Here is a 22,115-nt window from a genome sequence, read left to right as displayed (position 1 = left end):
CTTGGCTTGCATTCTTCCTTTCCCGTTTTAAACGTCGAGTTTAGTTTATTTCTGCCAGTGCGATTATTATTACGCTACTCTTCCTAATTCCTTGATTTATTCTCAGCCATAGTTCTTCGTGCTTCGTTTTTATCCACCGTGTAGTGTTTTACAGGTACGGAGAGTGTCCGGTAGGGAAAGAACCGGCCCTGGACGGGGCGCCAGACATTTTTGTTGAAACATTTCTTGCTTTGCAATCTTATTGTTTTTTGCTAATTCCGTTTATTTTATATATTCAGTGCTATTTTCTTTCTTTCATGTTGTCTTTCTTGTACACGTGCATTTCTTTCTTGCTGTCTTTCTACTTCATTTTTAATTTCCCTTTCCTTCCTCTACATTTTTCATCCATGGATACATTTAATACCTCTTATAGAAATACAGAGTTGCAGGTTAAAAGAGCTTGTCCAAGTACTATTTCTCCTCACAAGGCAGAAACCACATTTGATCATACCAAGCAAATTCTGATTCACCAGTTTATATGTGCACCGTGAGAAGGTTCAAATTGCACTCAGACAGAGGCAGAGCCAGGATCTGAACTTGTGGGATTGGGAGAGTTTGGAGCGACAATACTCGGTGGCCTCGTTCCTCTCCTTATTTCCTTATCCTATTTCTTTCACTACTCCCCCCCCCCCCCAAACCCATCTTGTTAGCCAGGATTCCTGTATTTTCCTTTTTTTTTATTGCAATTGTTCAAGCTTTGTACCTTTCCTCATTATTCTTATCTTCAGTTTAATCTTCCATTACTCCTTCCTCTTTTACTCATTGCATTTTCCATCTTTACTTTCTTCATCCTTTCCTAATTCTGTTCACTTCAGTTTGTGTGCTTCATTCTTTTTATTTTCATTCACCACCCTTCATGCTTTTGTTCGTAACCTCTTATTTATTTATTCATTCATTCCGTTGCTATTCATCATTTCTTTTTATTCATTTTCGTCATTAATTCCTTATTTTTTTTACTCCTGCGCCTTTATTTCCCACTTTCTTTACTATACTTAATGCTTCCTATTTTACACTTCTTTATCTCCTTTATATCTCACTTTCCATACAAAATTCTGTTTATTTTTTCTGTTTTACAGTTTTTCTTTTCTATTCCCCACTTTTACTACTATACTTAATGCTGCTTATTTTAAGCAGATTCTAATTTGAAGGACTTGAAGTGGTGATACATGTACATTAGGACAGCCTAGATGAGAATAGGCCATTCAGCCCAACAAAGCTCACCAGTTCTAGATACACAAGTCTTACAAAATAACATCAAGTTGAGTTTTGAAAATCCCTAAAGTCTTACTGTCTACCACACTACTTGGTCTCTTATTCCAAGTGTTTGTGGTTCTCTGATAAAAAAAACTTCCTAATGTTTGTGTGAAATTTCCCCTTAACAAGTTTCCAACTGTGTCTCTGTGTTCTTGATGAACTCATTGTAAAGTCACCATCTCGATTCACTGGACTAATTTTCTTCTTTATTTTGCACACTCCAGTCATGTCTCCTGTTAATCTCCTTGTGTTTAAACTGTAAAGGCTCAGCTCTTTTAATCTTTTCTCATAACTCATCCCCTGTAGCCCTGAATCAGCCGAGTCGCTCTTTTCTGTTCTTTTTCCAGCACTGCTATGTCGTTCTCGTAGCTTGGAGACCAGAAATTCCACCCAGTACTCCAGATGTGGTCTCATCAGTGAGTTATAAAGCTCAAGCAGATCCCCCTTGGTCTTGTACTCCACACATCAAGCTCTGTAGTATGTGCTATAAATATAGGGACCTCGACACATCTGCATTATTCCTAATTTAGATGATGAGAATGAATACATCACGTCATTATGAAGTGTCATTTGTTCAAGTAGATCACCTTTATCTGTAGGTGTTGTTTGCATGACTATCTAGTGTTTGCCTATTCAAATATGCTCTTGTACTTTTCGCATCACTTTATGTGCCATTTTGAGGGATCTGATCTGTTAGGTAAGGAAAAAAAACATTTTTTTTGGAATGATGATAGATGCATAAAATGTATGTGATTTATTTATATCATTTATGTACCATGTAGAGGTGGTCCACTCTTACAAGTACTTGGGGGGCCACGTTAATGGCAGGTTGGACTGGTCTCATAACACAGAGGCACTATATAAGAAAGGGCAGAGCAGGCTCTTATTCCATAGGAGACTGCACTCATTTAATGCAGGAAGTGACATCCTTCTACAACTCTGTGATGGCCAGTGTGGTGTGGTGTGCTGGCCTGGTAACGTCACGTCAAGAGAGGCCCACCAAATCAACAAGCTAGTTAAAAGGGCTGGCTCAGTTATGGGACACACTCTGGACCCCCTGGAGGTCGTAGCAAAGGAGAGAATTAAAACAAAACTGAGTGCTGTTACGAACAAAGCCGCATATCATCCTCTCTGTGACACAACAACACTGAGGACTTTCAGCCAATGAATCATTCAGCAGAAGTGTGTGAAGAAACACGACTGGGGAGGGTGGTAATGCCAATGGTAATTCACCTGTGCTGCACCTCAATGGGACTGGGACTGCCTAGTCGGAAGCTTTCTTTCTTTTTAATTTACTTGCCTTATAGTTATACTGTGTGTTCAGACCACAGTCTGTGTGTGTGTGTGTGTGTGTGTGTGTGTGTGTGTGTGTGTGTGTGTGTGTGTGTGTGTGTATATATTTATTTACCTACCTACCTATTTATGTAGAAAGCCAACTTTCCCCATGGAGACCAATAAATTATTCTATCTATCTATCTATCTATCTATCTTTTTTTTTCCTAATGGAGAGATCAAAGAGCAAGGAGATGCTACAGAGCAAACATGGCAGACTTGTACACTGGCACTCAACTTGCTTGAATGTCTCTTGGCTGCTGAAGGAAACTGGAGCATTTATGTTACTCAAGTGAAAAGGGAGAGGGCATACAGCCATCAAACAGATGGTAACACAGTCAGGAAATGAACTGGCTTTGATGTAGCGGCCTTTGCCCACTGGCACCGCCATGCCTTCTTAGGTATGCAGTCTTTATTCTTTTATATATAAATTGGCTTTACAGTAAATTCTCTCTAGAAGGGTGAATGGTACAGTTATTTTTTTTTTTTTAATGTCGATTCCTGTATTGTACATTGATTTCCCCCCCCCCCCCCCCCTTTAATTCCCATTTTCAGGCTTTAACTGTAATTACATTTTGTGCCAGCTTCCCTGAGGTATAAATTGTTGCTGTCACTGGCGGCATCTGTAGCCTTAATGAAAGAGCAGCCTCTTTATCTCTAAGAAGCCTGGGTAACGCAAAGGCCCAAGTCCTCATCCGGAGGAGCACAAGGCACGGTTAGTGCTTCAGTGACAATGAAAGAGGGCTGGGAAACAGTGAACGCTTGTTCTTTGCTGATGTGAATGAGTCTATAGACGTTTGACTAGCTGAAGGTCTCTGGTTGCCGGGTAAAAGGAGATTATGGTCGGATCCTGCATTGTGCGGCTCTGTGGTAATTTATAGTTGCAGTGCTTTTGTCGTTAGGCGTTTAAGTTCTCCTTGAGGTTTAATTCACAGTAAATAAATGTTGTTTCCTCTCATTCTTCATTCTGAGTTTGCTTTTTTTTGTATCTTGTTTACTTATATAGCACCACTTATGAAGATAGTGCATTTGATATATTCATGGATTTCATGGTGTAACTGATTAACATATTCACATGAGAGACATTTACCCATGAGGCTCCATTTCAGCATAGAGTAATAATAATAAATAATATGAAATTTGAATTTCCCCTTGGGATCAATAAAGTATCTCTATCTATCTATCTATCTATCTATCTATCTATCTATCTATCTATCTATCTATCTATCTATCTATCTATCTATCTAATAATAATAAATAATTTATAATAAATATTATTTGCATTTATATATTGCTTTTCTCGCTACTCAAAACGCTTAACAGTTGCAGGTTAAGGGCCTTGCTCAAGGGTCCAACAGAGCAGAGTCCCATTTGGCATTTACGGGATTCGAACCGGCAACCTTCCAGATTGCCAGTGCAGATCCCCAGCCTCAGAGCCACCACTCCGCCTTTGAATGGTAGTGTGGCTTGCAGCGAGTCAGTAGTAACGTGAACGGAATTGTAGTGCAGGAATGACACTGGTGCCAAGTAAAGTGGCTCTGAAGGGTTCATACAATGATGTGTGCCCTTACTTTTGGAGTGTACAGTGCCCTCTGTAATGTTTGGGACAAAGACCCATTTTTCCTTAATTTTCCCCCTCTGCTCCACAGTTTAAAATTACAAATCAAACAATTCATACATTGTGATTAAAGTGCAGACTTTCATTTAAGGGGATTTGCATACGTTTTGGTCACACCATGTAGAAATTTCAGTACGGGTAGTCCTCGACTTACGACCACTTGCAGTTCTGATGGACCAGTCGTAAGTTATTCTTGACGCAAGACGGACCAATGTATGTATTCAAAGCAGACTGTATTTATAATACTGTATAATAACTCCCTTAGGTCATGTTGTTTTTTTTGTAAATTATTTTATTATTTGTTTTGTTATTACTGTTGCTGTCATTGGTGACAAACCTTTCACAGCTTCACAAATCCTTTCTTTGTCTGTGTTATGTCACGTCATCAGTGTGAGCCTGTCCCAGTGTTCATTGTGTTAACCGTGAGAGGAGGAATTGTACCGGCAGAGTTTGAGCACTCGTATGTTTTCTGTTTTTAACATTTCGGCCTGTTAATAATAAATAGCATCAGGTAAAGGAGTTTAGTGGTTCACACGAAGTGGAACATCGTGAGTCACAACGCTGAGGCCTCAGAGGTTAACGCCAGAGTGCAGCAGTACAGCATGTGCGGTGAACTCTGGTTACAATGAGATAACTTAAAGTCACATGCAATTGCATTCTCTTTCTTTCCTCCCTCATGCTGCTTGATCATTTTGCTGTCGAGATCAATTGCCTTTTTTCCTGTAATTGTTACACAAATGTAGCTGAACATAGTCGAAACTGCAGCAGGTAATAAACTGAGATCGATATGAATGAGTCATAGCATATGGAGCTGCCGTGGTGAAAACTGTCATTTGCCCGTGAGACGCGTTAGTATGGATTAGGGCGTATTAGGATCATGGAGAAGGAAGAAGAAAAATGCGGACACAGTGAAGAAAAAGAAAAATGCTTGTCGAAAATATAGCGACATGAACTGGAAATTGAAACAAAAAGGACTGAAACATCACTTGACTTGGAACAAAGCAAATGACTATGAGTGTGAATACGTCTTTAGACGCCCAACTGCGGGGTAGCTTTCGCCTTCATCCATAAGTAGCAGAAAAGTGTTTGAGTCAGATAGTAGGGTAGGTGCTTTGTCCACAATTCAGCGGAAATATGCCTTGGTCATTAGTGGGCTGTTCAGGGACAGGGTGGCCCAAATCGAGTTGAGGTGTGAAGACAGGAAAAATCAAGTCAAGTCTGTGTAATCAAACTAAACGAAGTGGCAGTTCAGGGTGTGGCGTGTAGATGAATGCAAAATTGGCTCAGACCCAGGAAGCAGAGGGTGATGGTGCGAGGAACCTCATCAGAATTGGGTGATGTTAAGAGTGGTGGCAAGCAGGGGTCAGTGCTGGGGCTGCTGCTATTTTTTTAATATATATAAACTAGCTGTGTAAGCCAGCGCTATAAAAAGCCTGGACTCCTAGAAACCATGGATTCTGGCAAATCAATCAATCAATCGCATCAGTTATGCATCAGCGGTTAAGCGAGGTTCTCTTTTCTCGGCGGTTTTATTTTGCCAGTGTGCTCGCCTTCATTGTCTATCAGCAGCTAAGTGAGTTTCTCTCTCCTCTGAGGTTTCATTTTGCTGATGTGCTCGCCTCGCTTGTGTATTAGTGGCTTAAGCGGGTTTCTCTCTTTTCTCAGAGGTTTCACTTTGGTGATGGAATCGCTGTCTTTGGGCTTCATGCTGTAGCCGCGCACTTCCGGGCCGGACAGGCAGACGGACAGACACTTCCACGCGTAGATGTTTATATGTAAGATAACTTTGATAGGAATGTAAATAACATTCTGGTTAAGTTCAGATGATGCCAAGATAGATGGATTGGCAGATCATCGAGAATGCGTTGAATCATCACATAAGGACTTGGACAGCAGACAGGCTTGGGTAGATTTGTGGTAGATCAAATTTAATGTCAGTAAATGTAAAGATTACAGATAGGAAGTAATAATGTGAGGTCTGAATACACAATGGGAGGTCAGAAAATCGAGAGTCCGCCATATGAGAAGGAGTTAGGAGTCATAGTGGACTCAACCCTATCAATAGCCAGACAGTGTTCAGAAGCCATTAAGAAGGCTAACAGAATGTCAGGTTATATAGCGCCTTGATGTGTGGAGTACAAGTCACAGGAGGTTCTGCTCAAGCTTTATAACACACTAGTGAGGCCTCATCTGGAGTCCTGGGTGCAGTTTTGGCCTCCAGGCTACAAAAAGGACATAACAACACTAGAGAAGGTCCAGAGAAGAGCAACTTGGCTGATTCAGGGCTACAGGAGATGAGTTTTGAGGAAAGATTAAAAGAGCTGAGCCTTTACAGTTTAAACACAAGGAGATTAAGAGGAGACCTGAGTGAAGTGTTTAAAATTATGAAGGGAATTGTTGCTGTGGATCAAGACGGTGACATTAAAATGAGTTTATGAAGAAAACGGGGGGCACAGCTGGAAAGTTGTTAAGGAGAAATTTCACACAAACATTAGATTTGATTACATCTCGCCTGAAGAAGGGGCCGGAGTTGCCTCGAAAGCTTGCATATTGTAATCTTTTTAGTTAGCCAATAAAAGGTGTCATTTTGCTTGGCTTTTCTCTACATTCATAATGGCTAACACGGTACAACACCCTAGTAACACAAACATTAGGAAGTTTATCTTTTCACAGAGAACCACAGACACGTGGAATGAGTTATCAAGTAGTGTGGTAGACAGGAGGACTTTAGGGACCTTCAACACCTGACTTGATGTTTTGGAAGAATTAAGTGGGTTAAGACTGGTGAGCTTTGTTGGGCTGAATGTCCTGGATTCGTGTAGATTGATCTAATGTAATCTATTAATTCACTTTGCCTGGTCTTCTGAGTGAGCTGCATCAGGGCGCCGTGCTCTCTTCATTTCTAACTGCACTTTTGAAGAAGCTGCTGGGTGTTTTGCTGCATGGGTACAGAGGCTAAGTTCCAGTTTAGCTTTTGGCCTCATTAAGGCTGGTAAGAGTGACATAATCAATGATTAACTTGGGAGAGCACAACTCAGTGTAGAGCAGGGGTGTCGAACTCCAGCCCTGGAGGGCCGCAGTGGCAACAGGTTTTCATTCTAACCCTTTTCGTAATAATTGTTTTCACTGCTAATTAATTTCCTTTCTTTAGCCCTGTTTTTAAAGCTTCAGTCCCCTGAATTGATTCTTTTCTTCATTAAATGAAAGCCAAACAGGTATGAGACATGAAACGAGCCAACAGATGACCAATTAAACTGGGGATTCAAACTCCAACCAGTTTCACTCCAACCAGTTTCTTAATGAGATGCCGATTCTTGCTGTTAATTAAACCCATCATTTAATTCCGTAGCTTGTTGCTGCTTTCATTCTGCCACAGCAGACATTTCCAAAACTGTTGATTTTCTGTTTTACTGGGACTTTCACCTTTCTTTATTTTCAGCTATTGTGTTGTGGGCACAGGTTAGCTGGTCATGTGTTGGCTTGTTTCGTGTCATATTATTGTTTGGCTGCTAATTAAGGAAAAAGAAACAACAAAGGGGTCTGAGTCCTGTCAATTAAAACAAAGGGAAAAGAAGTTAATTAGCAGCAAGAACTGATCACTAACTAATGGTTAGAATGAAAACCTGCAGACACTGCGGACCTCCAGGACCGGAGTTCGACACCCCTCGTGTAGAGTATAATTTTATTCAGCCCATGCTGTTCTAAGGGTTTTTGCCAGTCCCTTTGTACATTCATGCCCCTCATTTTCTTTCCTCTTTTAATATGCACTGTCAGAGTAAGTGAGGTAGTGCTGGGTGGTATACCAGTTCATACCGAAAACCGTTTTTTATTTATTTTATGATATGGATTTTTCTTATACCGCAACACTGGTTTAAATTGCCTAAACGACGTTCGGAACGTGGCGCAGCGGGAAACTGTTCAAGTGGGGACCTTTTTCACTGCTACACTGCTAAACACAGATTTGTTGCACTAGGGCTCTTTTTCACTGCTACACCACCAAATAGTGGGCGGTAGCATAGGTATATGGAGGACTATTTCGGACAAAATTAAATAAATAAATAAATAAATGCGCAAATAAATTAAAGTTCTGTGAAATGTGAAAAATGGACAGAGAGCATTCCGAAACTGAAGCCGACGATAAAGACGAAGAACTTTTGCCGAAAAAAAGGAGTCCCGTCCGTCGCCTGGAGATACTTTAGTTTTAAAAGGTCAGATGTTTAAATACTGTTTCTATACTACTGGATAATACTGCAAGCCAAGTTGTACTTGTTTTTGTACTTGCTAGTGTATGTTTTGCTTGAATTCATCCTGCAATGTGCTGGCGACTCGTCCAGAGATGGGCGCAACTCTGAATGGATGGCATTATTAAACATGTATAACGAAGATATTTTTAAAGTTCTGAACACACCGTCGGCTAAGTTAATAACTAGTTTTAATTTCACAAAGACGTTTATCGTGTGGTGATTGGTAATGTGGAGAAAGAAAAAGGAAAGATAGGAACTGGGGTTTTGGTAGAGAGCAGGAATATCATGAAGTGAATGGATTCTGTGCGGTGATTGCTGCAGGCACCTGCTCTTAGTGCAGAGGAAGTCAGTTTAAGAAGCGTAGTGATTAACGACTGGGTCGGGGAACACTTAACACGAAGTATTTGATGTGCTGCATTAACTTGTGACGGGGTTTGAGAAAATCTAGTAAATTAAACATTGATTTTAGGATGCAGTTTAGTTTACAACATTCTACTTTAATTATAAAATAAACTATGAGAATAAAGTGGAAATGTCGACTTTAATCTTGACATAAGCGTCAACATTAAAGTGGAAATGTCAAGAATAAAGTCAACATGTTGAATTTATTCTCGACATATAGGTTGTTTTTTTCTTCCGTGTCCATATTTTTTTTTCTTCACAGTGGCCCTAATGCGTTTCCATAGGGCTATACCACAAACAGCATTATAAATGCAAGTTGAAGTTTTATTATTTATGTATATAGCTTAGCTTGAAGCAAGGTCCATATTACTAATACCGTGAAACCGGCAGAATTTAGAAAAATACCGTGATATAGAATTTTGGTCATACCGCCCACCTCTAAAATGAGGTCTACACGGGCAGACCATAAATCTTTCCCACTGGTTGAAGCTGGGCAGTGATGCTTGTGTCTGCTGTATCATCCCGCTTCATTAGGGAGCAGAGAAGAAAAAATGTGTGGCCATACAAGGGAGCTGAGCAACACTTAAAAGAACAAGGATTGGCCCGTCTCACAAAACACTTGCTCACGACTCATCTATTTGTTTCCAGTTTTCTTTCAATCTGAACAAAATAAAATGTAAACATTCTGGGAAGAATTGGATTTTCAGATCAAGTTGGATTAGCACCTGTTTGCTTAACTCTTTTATGGCTGAATATTTTTCCAGAAACCTCGAGTTTTCTGAAAAGCACACAAAACAATAGTTTCTCACATAAATCAACATAAAATGCCTGTTGTTGCGTGCAGTGCCCTGCCGCTGCGTGTTAGTCGTCTCTGGGTGGGGGCTCACTTTCATTTTAGACCTCGATTATACGTTGCTTCACACACACATGCAGGATCTCGATGTCAAGTCAACGAGTCTAATATTTCTCCTAGCAAAGAGGGTCTGCCTATAAAGGAACGGTGAGTTTCGTCAACGTTTTACAGCCGATTGTCACCCTCAACCTATGGATGTTGACTTCAGTCGACGCCAGCCCTCAACCCCATTGCTGACAGAAGTCAACATCCACCCTGAAAGAGTTAAGAAGTAGTAAGGCAGGAAAAGAGGCTGTGTGTCCAAATTAGCGGACTTGAATGAAGTAAATGTTTGAAGTAGAAAGATTTGGGGAAAAAAAATGAATGAAATGATAAAAACACAAGCTAGTTATATTTTTTTTTATATCACAGATATGCAGCATGTGTGCAGGCCACAGATCTGAGAGAAATGAGGGGCCGTTCATCTTATTAAAGTGAGACGGAGATTCTGGACGGGAGTTGACAGACTGCTGCTGTAACAGTGAGCCATGGGCAAAGTGTTCAGGCCCATGGGGTTACAACAAAATAAAAAACTTTGTACACTAATCATTGTAACATTGCAGTGCTGTGGAGTTTAGCATGTCCATTTTATTAACATAGTTTGTTACAATTTGTTAATGTTAATCAGTATTGAAGGTGGTCTGCTTTACAGGGTCTTCAACCTAATTTATCTTTTACTAGCTGTGAAGTTTCCAAAGACTGCGGGCCTCGGTTAGAACATTAGAACAATCTAGACAGGATCAGGCCATTCAGCCCAACAAAGCTCACCAGTCCTAGTCATTTAAATCTTCAAAAAAAAAAAAAAAAAAAAAAAAAAACGGTTTTGAAAATCCCTAAAGTCCTCCTGTCTGCCACACTACTTGGTCACTTACTCCATGTGTCTGAGGTTCTCTGTGAGAAGGGAAAACTTCCTCATGTTTGTGTGAAATTTACCCTTAACAAGTTTCTAACTGTGTCCCCGTGTTCTTGATGGACTCATTTTGAAGTCACCGTCTCGATCCACTGGACTAATTCCCTACGTAATTTTAAACTCTTCACTCAGGTCTCCTCTTAATCTTCTTTTCCTTAAACTGTAAAGGCTCAGCTCTTTTAATCTTTCCTCAGAATTCAACCCTGTAGCCCTGAATCAGCCGAGTTGCTCTTCTCTGGACCTTCTCTAGTGCTGCTATGTCCTTTTTGTAGCCTGGACACCAAAGCTGCACACAGGATTTAAGGATAAAGCTTGAGCAGAACCTCCTGTGACTTGTACACCACACATCAAGGCGCTATATAACCTGACATTCTGTTAGCCTTCTTAATGGCTTCTGAACACTGTTAGAAAGTTGATAGCTTAGAGTCCACTATGACTCCTAAATCCTTCTCATAAGGTGTACTCTCAATTTTTAGAACTCCCATTGTGTATTCAAATTTCACATTTTTACTTCCTTCGTGTAATATCTTACATTTTCTGATATTAAATTTAATCTGCCACAAATCTGCCCAACCAACGACTCAACCAGTTCCTGATTATCTTGCAGTCCACGTCTCTTTGTATCATTTAGAAATGTAACCAGGTGGTTACTTATATTCCTATCCAAATTTCCCAAGCTAGTTAAAAGGGCTGGATCAGTTATGGGACACACTCTGGACCCCCTGGAGGTCGTAGCAAAGGAGAGAATTAAAACAAAACTGAGTGCTTTTATGAACAAAGCCGCATATCCTCTCTTTTTGTATACTTTTTGTATGAAAATGTGCTATATAAATAAATGTTGTTGTGACACAAAAACACTGAGGAGCACAATAGGAAACCGTGTGGAGAAGTTGTGATCCGTGTAATCTGTCATGGTACTTAGTCATGGAATCGTGCTGACATGGTTGCCAATTTAGAATCATGTAGCGTGATGGTAAAGTTAAATTAATTTTTACCACACTGCTGTCTATAGGAGATTTTTACTTTCTCTTATATGAAGTATAGGGAAAGTATGGTAATCGTCCAAAAGATTCGATGTCAAGAGTTTCATGAATCTCGACATTTTAGACCTCCCTGTGTCCGAAAATACCATTTTTGGAATTATGTCTGTGTGTGTGTGTGTGTGTGTGTAAACACGATAACTTGAGTACGCTTTCACTTAGGTCAACCAAGTTTTGCATACAAGTATTAGGTATAAAACGTAGATTTCTGTCAACGTTTGGGCTATTTTCACTAACCGGAAGTGGTACTTTACCTTTTATTAAAATAGAGATGGATAATAATAAGTAACCCTTCTATTATCAAACCTTTGGTTAGGGTAAAAGTACCAGAAATTCTCTTCTATGTGTTTTGCTACTTTTGAGCATTTACTCTGGCAGATTTGCAGTGTCAGTTTAAACTGAGCATATTACAAGGAATTCATTACTGGCTGTCAGGCAGGGAGATACCACAGGCGGAAATTGGCTGGTTTGCTCAGCTGTGATGTGTAACATCAGGAGTACAGCTGGGCCTGCCTTTGATCACTGACATCCGTTTATTAGGTTCAAGTCAGCATTTACCCTAACAAATGCTGAAGCCAGTGATTCCAGACAGTCAAAATTGATTCCATAAAAACAGACAAGGGGTAACCAAAGCTTGAATTACTTGCTATAGCATAGTTGGCAGTTCTGGTTGCACATTTGTTATGTCAGAACTTTGTCTCTCTCTTTATAGCATTGATCCATTGTCTCTGCAAAAAGTTGCTCATGGACGTTCTTGTATTTTGTCCTTCTGTTACATGCCTCTTCCATTGTTATTGTGTAAGTGGAGCACGCTTTACACACTAGAAGACACTTCCGGGAGAGGAAACAAACAGGAAGTGTGGGGAAAAAAGCCCATTAGCTTACACTTAAATCTGATGGTCATCATTGTGTGAGAGAGAAACAGAGGAGCAGAAGTATAGGAGAAGGGCAGCTAATTCTGAGCCGGATACACGCATTCGTGAATTAGGAATGGAGTATTGATTTGAAATACCAAAAAGAGCTGATTATTACCTTAAATTAATTAACCTTGTATGGTATGTTTGCATTCAAGAAACCCAATAAAATGTAATTGTTTCCATTCATTGAGCCATTTCATTGCTTGGCTCTCAAATGGATCGTATTGCACTTAATGTAATATTTAAAAAAATCTACCTATATCTATTATACAGTGCCTTTCATATCTATCTATATCTATTATATAGTGCCTTCTATCTATCTGTCTGTCTGTCTATATACAGTGCATCCAGAAAGTATTCACAGCGCATCACTTTTTCCACATTTTGTTATGTTACAGCCTTATTCCAAAATGGATTAAATTCATTTTTTTCCTCAGAATTCTACACACAACACCCCATAATGACAACGTGAAAAAAGTTTACTTGAGGTTTTTGCAGATTTATTAAATATAAAAAAACTGAGAAATCCCATGGACATAAGTATTCACAGCCTTTGCTCAATACTTTGTCGATGCCCCTTTAGCAGCAATTACAGCCTCAAGTCTTTTTGAATATGATTCCACAAGCTTGGCACACCTATCCTTGGCCAGTTTCGCCCATTCCTCTTTGCAGCACCTCTCAAGCTCCATCAGGTTGGATGGGAAGCGTCGGTGCACAGCCATTTTAAGATCTCTCCAGAGATGTTCAATCGGATTCAAGTCTGGGCTCTGTCTGGGCCACTCAAGGACATTCACAGAGTTGTCCTGAAGCCACTCCTTTGATATCTTGGCTGTGTGCTTATGGTCGTTGTCCTGCTGAAAGATGAACCGTCGCCCCAGTCTGAGGTCAAGAGCGCTCTGGAGCAGGTTTTCATCCAGGATGTCTCTGTACATTGCTGCAGTCATCTTTCCCTTTCTCCTGACTAGTCTCCCAGTTCCTGCTGCTGAGAAACATCCCCACAGCATGATGCTGCCACCACCATGCTTCACTGTAGGGATGGTATTGGCCTGGTGATGAGCGGTGCCTGGTTTCCTCCAAACGTGACGCCTTGCATTCACACCAAAGAGTTCAATCTTTGTCTCATCAGACCAGAGAATTTTCTTTCTCATGGTCTGAGAGTCCTTCAGGTGCCATTTGGCAAACTCCAGGTGGGCCGCCATGTGCCTTTTACTAAGGAGTGGCTTCTGTCTGGCCACTCTACCATACAGGCCTGATTGGTGGATTGCTGCAGAGATGGTTGTCCTTCTGTAAGGTTCTCCTCTCTCCACAGAGGACCTCTGGAGCTCTGAAAGCGTGACCATTCGGTTCTTGGTCACCTCCCTGACTAAGGCCCTTCTCCCCCGATCGCTCAGTTTAGATGGCCGGCCAGCTCTAGGAAGAGACCTGGTGGTTTCGAACTTCTTCCACTTACGGATGATGGAGCCCACTGTGCTCATTGGGACCTTCAAAGCAGCAGAAATTTTTCTGTAACCTTCCCCAGATTTGTGCCTCGAGACAATTCCTTTGACTTCATGCTTGGTTTGTGCTCTGACATGAACTGTCAACTGTGGGACCTTATATAGACAGGTGTGTGCCTTTCCAAATCATGTCCAGTCAACTGAATTTACCACAGGTGGACTCCACTGAAGCTGCAGAAACATCTCAAGGATGATCAGGGGAAACAGGATGCACCTGAGCTCAATTTCGAGCTTCACAGCAAAGGCTGTGAATACTTATGTACATGTGCTTTCTCAATTTTTTTTTATTTGTAATAAATTTGCAAAAACCTCAAATAAACTTTTTTCATGTTGTCATTATGGGGTGTTGTGTATAGAATTCTGAGGAAAAAAATGAATTTAATCCATTTTGGAATAAGGCTGTAACATAACAAAATGTGGAAAAAGTGATGCGCTGGGAATACTTTCCGGATGCACTCTATCTATCTATCTATCTAGGAAACTGTTGCAGCAGTGTAAGCCAACTTTTATGCAGCTGTCTAAAATCCAAGCCACATCGTTCATTATTTGGATGGAGGGTACATGAAGGATAAGCGAGCAGCACCAAGTCTCAGTAACATTACAGGGTGCCAATTATGCGGGCAGTGAAGCTGGCCATCATAATTTTAGAGCTGTCCCACTGAGGGTGATCTTCTGAGTTGCCTCACCCTGTGTCAGCAGTTCATCAATTGCATGCATGTATCCGGCAGGTCTCTTAATTTATTTAAATGAAAAAGTAATCAAGACGAGATTCAGATTGACGGAGTCAATCAAAGCCACTCTCGACTCTGCCAGCTCATCTCATTTTCTGCTTTGAGAGATCACATTACAGAAGCTGCAGTGCTGCATGAATATTCTGTTCATTCAGCAGACTTGCCAGAGCAAATCATAGGATCTTTACGGAGTGGGCAGAGATCTGAAGCAGCACTTTTGTTTTTATTTCTTCCATTTATTTTTGTTTATGGCAGTAGTTTTGGTTCTTGAATATGGACCCTGTGTTTAACAGACGTGCATATACACTCTGGAGTAGGATGGCCACATGTTGGACACGGTCTGTAACAGGTGTTGTATCACCATACTGCTGGTCAGCCTTGGCACTTCAAAGAGGTTAGTTCTTCCATGACTCTTCTAACTACAAAACAATTGCCAATAGGTTGTCTCGCAGATGCCAGATGTATAATATATATCTGTACATCTGGAGACAAACCATGACTGAATTTTGCTTAAAAGTGGGCGGGATCAATTAAATGGCTCACTGAGTGTCACATTTCTAAACCAATCCAATGCCTTGTGAAGGCGGAGCTCAAAGTAGGGGCGGTGATTTTAAACTGCAGCTGTTAGCCTGGGCCGACGGACAGCAAGCTTCTGATTATGATGAACCATCTACAGTCAAAAAGCCTCTAAAAAGACCCCAATTAGACATATAAATGTTTATGCCATGTTCAGAGAGCACATTATAAAAATAAACATAAGGGAAAAACCTTCCTGTAGAATCAGATTATACATTGGCATTCGATGGCATCAATGGACGAGTGGTCAACATGAATGACGTGTTATTGCAGGTGCTGTGTGCGCTCGCTGTTGTTCAGCGTTATGATAAAAGTGTGGGGGTCGATGTAAGCTTGAAAGAATCAGCAGCCATATTCATGAAAATATGAACTGCGAAATATGAATTGAGTATTATAATCCAACAAAAGAACTGCTGTTAAGAGAGCTGATAACGACGAGCCATAGGAGATGCAGATTCCAGTACTCCACACACCTGAATCAGAATATATCTGCCTGACGACACCAGCAGATGCACAGACGAGGCCGCATAACGCACACCTTCTGACTGCATGTCTTTATGAGTAACTAAAGAAATTTAACATGACTAATTTGAAATGCAAACATGCCGAACAAAATAGCTGCAGCGTTTTAACACGTCTTATATCCACAGACCACAATGCTTATTTAAGCTCTATGTGCTGTTGTTATGTCATATAGTGATGCAGTAGTCAAAAAGGACAGTATGATATTGTAGCAGACGGAGCCACTTCTGAAGTGTGTGGAGCCCAGTAGCTACGGTGGTCTACGTGTCTATCTGTCTCCTCTGTCGCAGGGCTCATTACAACGTGCAAATGAATTATTAAGCTTCAGTTCCCTTGTGTTACTGAGCTCCTGAATGGATGACAGCAGTTTTAGCTTTTTTATTTTGTTTCAGCGTCAAATCTTTTGTTCAGTATCTGTTGCTCTCTCCCTGAAACCCCAGCAGTGGTTTAAAACACACGGACTGGAGGAGCTGGAGGTGGGTATCTATCTATCTACCGATTAGCAACCGATTGTCTGTCTCTGTCTTTTATACAATGCCTCTCTATCTATATCTATCTATCTATATCTATATCTATATCTATCTATCTATATCTATCTATATCTATCTATCTGTCTAGTTTTTTAGATGTTTTTTTTAATTTTTTTAAGAAGGTGCCTTTGCAATGCAGGATTTTGCCACTATCCACTACACACTTTAACGGGTTGTCCCCAGATGTGTTTTCTCTCTTGAGAGTCGCTTCTCCAGTAGGTGTTCAGCTTATCTTGGAGTTGAGCTGTGTGGCTGATTGTTCCCGGTCTGTTCTGGTATTCACTTTTTCACTTTTGAATTGCAGTTCTATCCAATGAAAGCCGTTGCCTCAATCTCAAGTGACTGGATGTGAACCATGTCAAGTATTTATGATTAGACCCTGGTAGGATATGTGAGACTTTGCTTTTCAGCAGCATCCTTGATGTACACCATGGTTGGATTTCGCATTAAACTTGATGATGATGATAAATAATCTTCATTAGCATCATTATTTCTATAGCAGAAATATTTGTTCAAGGCAACATAACAAAGCAAACTATAAAAACTGATTAGCAAGAACAGAGTTAACAGTAAACAGAGGACAAAATTCAGTGATGAGTGCCGTAAGTGTCATATTGCTGTTAGGCCTTATTCACACTTTTTCCATTTTCCTGCCTTATTTTGTCAGCCACTGTGGAATGTGGGGGGGGGGTCATACAGCTCCCCAAACTCAGACACAGATAGGCTTCTTTGTGGGGCAGCTCTATTTCATACTCCCCACATCAGAACACAATAAACAGTACCAAGATCTATCTATCTATCTATCTATCTATCTATCTATCTATCTATCTATCTATCTATCTATCTATCTATCTCTCTATCTCTCTATCTCTCTATCTCTCTATCTATCTATCTCTCTATCTCTCTATCATATAGTGCCTTTCACTCTATCTCTCTATCATATAGTGCCTTTCACTCTATCTCTCTATCATATAGTGCCTTTCACTCTATCTCTCTATCATATAGTGCCTTTCTTTCTTTCTTTCTTTCTTTCTTTCTTTCTTTCTTTCTTTCTTTCTTTCTTTCTTTCTTTCTTTCTTTCTTTCTTTCTTTCTTTCTTTCTTTCTTTCTTTCTTTCTTTCTTTCTTTCTTTCTTTCTTTCTTTCTTTCTTTCTTTCTTTCTTTCTTTCTTTCTTTCTTTCTTTCTTTCTTTCTTTCTTTCTTTCTTTCTTTCTTTCTCCTCCCGACTCTGGCTCTTTGAACGGAGTGAGGCTGCCTCCTTTATAGTGCTTCCGGTGCTCTTTCATCCTCTTTATATACTAGGGGGGTAAAGCCCCCTGGCGCCTTTGGAGCCCAACCCCCAGTTGCAGCCTGGTATGCCACTGCACTTGTGGCCAAAATCACGAAATTTTATAAATATGTAAAAGAAAAATTCATTATTATTTAATGAAGTAAAAATCATGAAAGGAGAGTAAAGTATTTACTCTTACCGATTGGAGTATTCCCATTAAACTGAGGTCCACTGTGCTCAATGAGTATTTATAAGAGACTAAATAAACAATCCATTCATTTTAACTGACATTCTCATAGATAAAAAAAAAAATGAAAAAAAAAAAAATGACTTTAAATAACAGGAAAAAAATCACATGAAAACTAAAATGGTATGCAATGGGTCATCATAACTTGACCTTCAGCTAAAAACCACTACTTTCTTGATATTTTAGTTTATAATTTAAAAACAGCACATTAATGTTTGATAAATTCTGAAAAGAATGATACCAAACATACTGTATATACGTATGTAGGTTTTAAAATAAGCCCAATTTAAAGAGTGATAAAAAAGTGACATAAGTCACATAAAATTGTTGCACTTTTAGGGTTGGGATTTTATATACTGTATAGAGAGTAGATATGTATATCAGTATGTATATGTGTGTGTGTGTGTGTGTGTGTGTCAAGTCAAGTTGGGGAGCCGCACCCACTACACGTCGAAACAGCTCGGGATCCTGGTTGGCAACCTCCCAGACAGACATGTGGTCCAGTCAGACCCTCCGGAAATGACCCTCTATCTGCCGCAGCCAGGTGTTACGTGGGTGACCCCTAACCTGATTAAAACTATTTGTATGTGTACAACTTGATTGCAAGCTGCACACGTACTTAATCTCAATGTCAACAGCTGTCACTCGACGACTGAAGCACACATGTACACCATGACACTTTTCTGTCTCTTTCTATTTGAGATGAGCTGCTTCTCTCCTGGCTCATCCAGCAAAAGGCAGTGACTTCCATAATGCTATTTTTTTTTTAATCTAACATTTTACACACCACACCATTCATTTTAGCAGAACTAGTGTTGGGCTGCAAACACTCAAAAACCGCTGCAGGTAGGAGTTTTCTAAGCCACTCTCTGCTAAAAAGCTTAGCATCATTGAAAACAAAGGTAAATATCTTTACAAGCAGGTTACGAGTCTTCTGCTCTAACGCTGAAACACTTAGGTGTAAGTGGGCCATTACCGATTAGAGTTGAGTTTTATTTTTAATTTCCTGCAAAACAGAATTTTTTTGTTTTTTTAATCGTCGTTCTGTATTCAACCCCATTACACATTTATTGTTTTATTTGGAATTAAAACGAACACAAGAAATTTGACAAACAGAGAGAGAGATCATTCAGTCCACTTGTCACTCGTTTGTTTAGCTAACAGCTAAACTGTCCCAAATATCTCATCCAGGTATCTCTTAAAAGATTTCTGCTTCAACTTCATGACTTGGTAGTTTTAAGACCCTTTGACCCCACAAATAAAATAAATGCCCCGTGCGAGCCTGCTGTTCACGCACTCCAGTTGGCCAGTTTGAGTTGTTAGAGGGTATGGAGCCTCCTGCTGGCACACAGCCTCCAGCTTGTCAGTTACATGAAAGCGTCAAATTGAGGCCATCAGTGTCAGGCTGCTAATAAGCCCCCTTAAAGCTGCCAGGACATTCGCTGCCTGAATGAGAACAGATAAGGGCTGCCTTTGTTCTAACACAGAAGCAGCAGAGAAGTAAAGTTAAAAAATACAATGAACGTGAATTAGCCCCCTGTGGCTCAATCTACGTAGGTCTACTGGGTTTATCTTAACTAATTAAATGTACTGTACCTAGCAGTCTCCCCATTAGGCCAGCTAGGTGTACTGCAGACAATAGATAATTTATTTATATAACACATAAGTAGGCCGGGTGTTGTACTTCTGTGCTTCTGGGTGCTCATGTGGCACTTCTGCCACTCCAGGAAGTGCTGTCAGAAGATCATCATGAAGCACCTGGAGCACATCCGGGGTATTATAAAATTAGATGAGCCGGAGTTGGGAGGAAGAGTACGGAGTGAGGGTGGCAGAAAGAGAAGAAGAGAGAGAGAGAGAGAGAGAGAAAAGAAGGGACTGAGTTTGGCTGGGAGGGCATTGTGAGGTGCTGTGAAGAAGGAAGAAAATAAACGTGTGTGTTTTGGACATCTGGTGTCACGTCTGTCTGTGTGCAGGCGGATGACCTACGTCATATATATATAATAAATGTGGGCCACCCTGTGTGTGTGTATATATTGTGATAAGGGTGCTATATATGTGCCCGACTCGACACAGACTGACAACGGAGGCACGTTAAAATCAACAAAAATGATTTTCTTCACCTGGGGTCCACGTCTTCCCCGTGTCCCTCAGGTATAACACAGTCCCAAAGCACACCAACAAACCCACAGAAAAGCACACTCTTCACCACCACTCCTCTCGGCAAGCGTAGTCCTCCTCCTCCCGACTCTTTTATACGGCACCCGGAAGTGCCCCAGGTGGTTGATTGCCAAGTTCCGGCTGCACTTCCGGGTGTGGCGAAAACATTGCCCCTTAAGAGCTTAGTAGTCCCCGCTGCAGCACCCCTTGGCGGCGCCTGTGGGATCCAACAGGGCTACACCCAACTCCAATTCCCATGGAGCCCTGCAGTAGACCGAGGTACCGCTCCAAACCAGGGGGGTTGCCATCTAGCGTCCAGGGGGAGGTATTGCACAGTCCATGGTTGCTCCCCCTGAACATATACTAAAGGGGCGTCCCGACTGTCCACCACTATTAGTGTGGAAGACAGCCCGGACACAGCCAAGCAGACATGTTTAAATCACCCACAACACGTTTATTTACATGACTAATATTTACACGGTGCATACACAACTTCCAAAACTCCCCCAAAGTCCAGGCCTCTTGTCAATGCCTCTTCCTCTGGTCCGCCTCCACTCCTCTCCTCCCGAGCTCTGTCTCTCTTCCTCCCGACTCCAGCCATCGAATGGAGGGAGGCGGCCCCTTTTATCCCCACCCGGATGTGCTCCAGGTGCCTCCCGATAATCCTCCGCCAGCACTCCCCAGTGTGGCGGAAGTACCTGGCTGTGCACCTGGAAGCACTCCGGGTGTCCCTGGTCTTCTCCCACCCCCCCCCAGTACTTCTGGGTGTGGCAGAAATGCTGAGGGCCAGGACTCCAAAGGCATTAGGGCACCCCCTGGTGGTGACCACAGGCCCCTATAGGGTTGAGCTTCCAAGCTCAGTTCCTGTGGTCCCCAAAGCCACCAGGGCGGTCGCCCCCATGTGGTCTGGGGGAGGTGTAAGCCCTCCTCCAGTCCTCCGGGGCATCCCGGCTGGGTACCACCCCCAGCCACCTGTGACATATATAATATACTAGCCATGTGCGCCCAACTACGTTGCGTACGTTAAAGTTGTCTGTGAAGGGCTCCCTGTTTAAACGCGGCTGCCAGTCGTGAACTGGGCCCTTCGTCACACAGCATTATGATTTTTTTATTTGGGAAACAAAATTACAAAAGAAAACCGTTGGACACTGATTCGATAGGAACGGCCTACTCGGAATCACTGTTCGAACAGTAATTATGTGGTGGTGTAGGAGCATTTCTGCTTCTCTCCGTTCAGTCCGTCTCGTTTTCACGACGCTGTCGTTTCCTCTCACGATCTCTTCTCAACCAATCTCGCATAGGTATCCAGGCTCTTTAAAGCATAAATATGGATCACTTCACTGACATGTGAGCAAGCCAGGGTACAACTGTGAGACGCGCAGCACTCGCCGGCTACAACGTAACAATAATAATTTCCGGAACGTGATGTTACGTTGTCATTCATTTTACCCACTGTCTTTCTTTCATTCATATGTTATGTAGGCACGTACCTTTTATCTTCGGCAATCTCATTCTCTAACCAGGCCTCAGGAGCTAACCAGCGTAACACTGTCCACCACACCTTTCGTTATTCCGGCACATTGTTGACATCCGTGAGTAACAACAACGTACTAAACTGGAAGGTGGTCTACGCACGCGTGGAATTCGCGGACAAACAAAGATCAAGATCCAAATGAAGATTATATATAAAGATTAGTTAATTTAAAGCACAACAATTTGTTTAGTTTGAATGTCTGTGTTTTGAGGTGTGACTGGAGTACTACAGTCTTCAGTAGTATAAGCCTGGAGGAGATTCTTAATGCAATGCCTATGTTTCAGCTGTCTCTCTACTGCCATCTAGTGCTGCTTCTTCTAATTCATTCACGGACAAACAAAGATCAAGATCCAAATGAAGATTATTATAGAAATAGTTTTACTGCCAAATAATGCAAAGACTAC

The 22,115-nt window shown here is 41.3% G+C and overlaps 1 protein-coding gene across 5 annotated transcripts in view; it reads left to right on the top strand.

Annotated features, from left to right (window-relative positions):
• Window positions 1-22,115, top strand: part of trim2a (tripartite motif containing 2a) — a 193,061-nt gene that overhangs the window by 62,596 nt on the left and 108,350 nt on the right. The gene's annotated exons all lie outside the window — the stretch shown is intronic.

This window comes from Erpetoichthys calabaricus, chromosome 5, assembly GCF_900747795.2.
Source record: "Erpetoichthys calabaricus chromosome 5, fErpCal1.3, whole genome shotgun sequence".
Lineage (NCBI taxonomy): Eukaryota > Metazoa > Chordata > Cladistia > Polypteriformes > Polypteridae > Erpetoichthys > Erpetoichthys calabaricus.
The sequence above is the reverse complement of the archived record's forward strand: the minus strand, read 5'-3'. Positions and strand labels throughout refer to the sequence as shown.